Source organism: Falco cherrug, chromosome 14, assembly GCF_023634085.1.
Source record: "Falco cherrug isolate bFalChe1 chromosome 14, bFalChe1.pri, whole genome shotgun sequence".
NCBI lineage: Eukaryota > Metazoa > Chordata > Aves > Falconiformes > Falconidae > Falco > Falco cherrug.
The window spans coordinates 4,596,006-4,602,005 of record NC_073710.1 but is presented as its reverse complement, the minus strand read 5'-3'; positions in this window follow the sequence as shown (position 1 = coordinate 4,602,005).

The following is a 6,000-nucleotide window of genomic DNA, read 5'->3' as shown; positions in this document are numbered from 1 at the left end:
CAACTGTTAAATTGACAGCATAAAAGGCTCTACTATTATTACCAGCTGTAGTCTATCTCTCTCTATCCACCCTAAGCTTCCAAACACTCTAGTTACTCAAAACCAAATTGAACTAAACATTCAAGCTGAAGTCAAACAAAAAGGAGGATCTTGAAAGTTTAACACCCACCTACCCCCAAGAACAAATACAACCTTGCAAGGCCCTGACTTTTCCCGTTATCTCCAGTAACAAATCCATCCAGGCCGATTAGAGTTTGCACTGAGCATTTTCTTAAACTGCAAGTCAGAAAATTCCTGGGGCCTCATTCGTAACAGACCACAGCCAGAGACACTTTCCACATCACTGTCTCCAAGAGGTTGTGGGTTAGGAGCTTGTTCTCTATTTTCACAAATCATCCTGTAGCCTGATGAAAGCTAGCAGCGCTACAGGACTAGACTTTAAACACTTGGTCTTGCCCACTGGCCACTGCCCTGCAGCCAGATCCTTGCCTACAGCTTCTTCTCCAGGGGGACACCTGCAGGGGCAGGTCCTGACTCTTGCCCCTGGACAGGAGGGGGGTGTCCAGCTCCCACTGGTGTCACACGGTTAGTTCACATAAGACAAGCTACACTGGATTAAATGGAACATCAATGTTGAGTCAAAAGTGGTTGGGCACAAACTATTAGTAGAGGGGAGACCACCAGCTAGTTACAAAAGACAAAGCTTGTCTCCCCTTCCCATCGAGGTTTTGAAGAGCTTCCAATAAAAATATAATCTGTTTGAATAGGACAGTGCTGAGACCGTGGCCTGGGGAGCAGCTGAAGGGGTTTTTCATACTCTTTTGCCTCCCAAAATGGTTATTCCCTACTGTTGGTAACACGGGCATAAAGAAGTGGGGCAGGCCTGGGCATTTTTATATATGTTGCTGCTGCAGCTTTCCATTTCCCAACACATCAAGCTTACCGAAAATAAATAAATAAAAATGTGAAACTACTTTTGCTTTTACATAGATATCCCAATACCCAATGTCTGACTGTGCAGAGTGGAGCAAGACAAGAATAAGACGACTATACCTATTTGAGGAAGAAAAAATAAAATATGAAGAAACAGACAGCACAAATATGAAAACAGGGGTCTATTTTTTGAGCCGGGCTGCAGTTTGCCTCCACGCTCACAGTCGAGACTTCCAAGATCAACACAAACACGCAAGCTTCTTACACCTTAGTATCAGCATACATGACCTGACTTGTCAAACAAAAGAAACATTAGTAAAATAAAAGCATTTTCTCAAGGGAATTGAACACACCCTGTTTCCCCTTTCACCACAGCCCTATGCTAGACTTCACAGGGACCTCTCCTTCCTCCTTCCCACACACCCCTCCTCCTTCCACCTCCACTGTCCTGGGAGATCTGCAGTCCTCTGCCTGCCCCCTCCCATGGCTGACATCACATCCCGGCTGCGCACACCCTCACCCTCCTTCCCCTAACTTCAGCAGGTCTAAGAATCTTCCTGTTGTGCATTTGCCAACCATACCCGTCATTTAAGCCCTGTTAAGGCAGGGGTAGCAGACTGACCCACCCATTGCTCTTGCCCACGCTCGAGATCCTGCCACTGCGTCATATCAGAATTACCCAGGAGAATGACAAATAATGCACAACTAATGACAGCATAATCCAATATCCAAAGCACTTTGGAGAGTAGACCACTGACAACTCTCCGAATCCCTCTGGAGCCACCAAATACCTTTCATGTTGTGTCTGAAGATACCATTTGCAGCCCAATAAGCAACTTACATTTGAGGCTCCCCAACTGGTCTTTCATTTCCTCCACGAGAAATTTTTACCCAGGTAGAGTTTCTGGGCTTTGTAGCTTCCTCCAGAGTCCCCAGATGTCCAGCAACCTGGTCAGGACCCAAGTCAGGTCAATCAGGTTCAGGTAAATTCTCCTCTGTCCCCATAGTGCCTAGGGCTTTCTTGGAAATGCTCTGCTCACTGCTAACGTTTCTTGACAAAAGAAGCGGGTATTTTTCTGTCTAACACATTGCAAACAAATGCGGCAACTAACTGCTGAGCTGCAGGTTATGGTTGGGAATGGTGAGAATAATCTTTGAGCGGAGGTCCCAGAAAAGGGCCCTTTCCCATTTGTAGCTAATTTCTTCTGAGATATAACCCAGTTTAAAAATATCGCTTCTATTTGGATTAGGTTCAATGTAAAATTATTAACAAGTTATTTGGAAGATATTGTATAATGACTCAATTTGTAGTACAAGAGACTAAAAGAAAGGCAGGTCTTATCATAAAAAGTAGTTTTTTAAACAGAAAACCTTTAGAAATATCTAGCTGGGAATTTCTTTTTCCCAATGAGCACTAAAGAGGGGAAGCTGAACAATTCTGCTGCATTTGACTGCTTTATGAAGACAGCGCAACCCATTGAAATGCTGAAATAACTCTACCAACTTAGTCTGCTGGACAATACCACACATGCATGCTTGCAAAGATCTAACAAACATAACACAGCATGTACAACTGAAGTCTGTTAATATCTGTAGCATTAAGAAAAAAAATGGATGTTTGAAAGCCTTCCTGCAGTGAAAAACTGCTAAGGTCACCAGCCACCAGTATTGACTCTGTAGGAGACAGAGAGGAAGCACACTGCAGCCAACAACCTGCAGCCCTTGTGCTAGTACCTGGTCGCTGCAATCATCTTTTGAAGCAAGAAGCAAATAAAGTGTGGCCCTTTTATGTGGTTCTTCATGGCATCATTGTCTTAGACCGTATGTCAAGACGGCAGCCCTACCGTGAGATTCCCACATCCATGGGCTCGCATTACAAAGGAAGCCCAAAGCCAAGTTTAAGGAAGGTTGCGCAGCCACCTCCTGTAAAAACATCCTTCCCGGCTTCAGCAGTTCTGTCAGTACAGACAATTATGTACCCTGAGAACGTATTTTCCTAACGGCCATGTAATCACCCTCCTTTTGGCCCCCTCCCTCCACCTTCTCCCTTTCTCCCCTAATGTTAAGCTTTCTCAGTATTGGTCTGTATAAATTTTTCCTCCTCAAAATGCTGCAAATGCGATGTCAGACGATCATATTTTCAGGACATAGACTTTTCTTATTATTTTAAGGAAACATGCCTCAATGTCTAAAAGCTAGCATTTTCAATTTATAGATAGTATTTCAGTTCTTGGCTTAACTCAGCATTTCTATAGAGAATAATCTGCTAATCCATGCATTTTTCATTCTTGTGCAAGTGATGTGCCTCTCCTTTTCCACCGCCCAAAAAATTCAATAGCAATCTCAGCCACTCAAAGTAGTTTGTAACATTTCTATTACAAACTTATTTCAACCTACAATTACCAAATAACTTAATTATCATAATTATATATGAAGCTTTACTATAAATTAAGATTAAACTGGGTTGCTGAAATAAATGCTAATATATTTAATTGTGGGATGAATTATCTTGGCTTCATTGCTATTCCTCAACAGCAAGTCTTCCAAATAAGCATGACTGAACAACGTCTTTACGTAGAGTTACCCAAGCTCATCACACAACAAGCAAAAGTAATTTAGTGTTTCAAGCAGAGAGCGCAATTTCCCCACGTACCTTCTAGAGAGTAACTATTGATTTCCAAGGGCATCTAAAGGTTCTTCATTTTTACTTTCGAAGTTTAAAATTAACCTGATAATGGTCAAAAGCTATTCTCTTTCAACACATTACTGGTAGTCATGAGGAGATCCTCCTAGAAGCGTGGATTCGAGCAGAGATATTGGAAGAGGGGAGGTCTGCCACCCTTTGTGTTGCCAACACTGAGAAGTTATAGCCCTAACAAAGCAAAAGGCAACAAGAAAATGCACTTCTGCCTCCGCTCCATCTCGTCTAAATCCACAGCAGGCTGCCTGTTTCAGTATTTATCTTTGAGCCGAAACTGAATTCAACCCAAAGTTAATAATGAACATTAAAAAGTACATGGGAAGAGGTAACTACCAAACTGCTTGTCCCTCATAACCTGTCTCAATACTTGAGCCCAGGTCTCTGCCACTGCAGTAACACTCGGTGTTAGCCAGTACCCAACCTATGCTGTTAGCTTGTTTAGTATATGTTAAAGGTAGGTATGGTAAATTTGATTTGCAACCCGTCTGGTCTCATTTACATGATGAGGCCATCGCAATAAAATACTTCTGACATATTACACTGGCCTATGACATGATGCCAATGGAAAATGACATGCCCCACCATGCTGAATATGATAACATTTATCTGAATAACTAATATCTCCTAACAGCTGGAAAACATTGGAAGATAAAACAGATTGAAAAAAATACTTTTCTCAGCATCTTCCTCAACTCCCTTCAAAAATCAGTACAGGGCTCAGCACGTGGGGTCAAGACACTTTCAAGAAGCATTAGGAGGTTTTTATATGCCTTTTTGAAGGAAACACACACAGAATTCATCTTAGAGACATTTCAATATGTATTTTCAATATTCTTCAGGAATTTCTTTTCTGCAAGTCCTGGAATAGCACAGAGTAGATTTAGGTCCACAATAAAAATGAACTTGTCAGCCACGGTCTTTATCTCAGCTCGGGGGAGTCAGGGCCCAGGCCTCAGAAGTTGTTCATGAATCAACTTTAAGACTTCATGGACATGCAGCATTTTCCTCTAAAAGACCTGAAAATACTTTATAAGCACTAATGAATTAAGTGTCCAGCACTTCCGTGAGATAGGGAAACACCATCCTTCTTTTACGGACTGTGGGCAGAAAGAGGTTAAGTGATTTGTACAGGGTCACAAAATAAATCTGTGTAAGGCAGAGCAAAACTCATGTATTCTGTCTCCAAGTCACGAGCTTTGGTGCGAGACCATTCCTCATCTCCACCTCCGTCAGGCAAGGGCTGGTGCTAGTCACCAGGTGTTCCAGACACAGCACCTCTCACACACACCAGCCCCATCTCCTCCTAATTACTCAGATTTTAGAAATACTCACATTTTTACATACTTTCTTCCATGACACAGTTTTACTAGCCTTAGAATTCGCAGAAAGGTCAATGTAATTATGCATAAATGTGTCATACATGCTATAACACCCTAAGAAACCAGTCAGGACTCTCGAAGGCCAAACTGACAAGGACTCTGTAGGACACTGGAAAAAGCTCCAGCAGAACCATTATAACCTGGTCGCTGTCTGCAGTTTCCCTTGGAGAGGCGCATGTTTGCAGACCGCTTAGCACATCCTGAGAAGGCAGGAACCCCAATTCTGAAAAATATTTTGTTTTTCTCATCAGCTCCAGTAATGAGATTAAATTATAGAAAATTTTAAATTGAATACCCAGGGCAAGAACCCAGCTTCCTGGTACTCCGGCACATTAGGCAATGTAATCTCCCAGAGGAAGCGGTAGAGCCCAGATTGCTCTGAGCACTTAAAGCCAGACAGGACCAAACAATTAGTTCCCTTGTCCTGACTGAGACAGACAATTTCTCACCTGCAAACGGGCATTTTTCCAGCAGACAAGCTCAGCCTTTAACAAGATAGGGTGGTTTTTTTCTCCCTTTTGTGCACTCACAAACATGACGGGGCAAGCACAGCCGGTGGAAGGGAGTTTGGGCTGCCAACACGGATCCTGCTCCCTCCCCCTTGCACCCGCTCCTGCCCTCACCACAGCAGGTGGGGTCACACACAGGATGTGGGACACAGTTGTCGGTAATCACATTGATCAGAGAAACAAAAGAAATCCACAAGTGAAAAAGCTCATCTGTTAAGCACCTCCATGATTGTGTGGACATAGTCAGGTGAGATTCTTTTCTAAAAAAAATATTCACTATCTTGCCATATTTAATTGAAAACATTTCCATTCATTCCATTTCATTAAACCATCCATTACCTAGGAAATGCTACTTTAGGCTTATGTTTTAGTTTGAAAGCACAGAAATCTACTTCTGGTTTGCCTACTCTAGCATATCACAAGAAAGTGACAAAAAATCAGAAGGGGGGGTAGGGGGAAAGCCCCACAACTCTGCTTG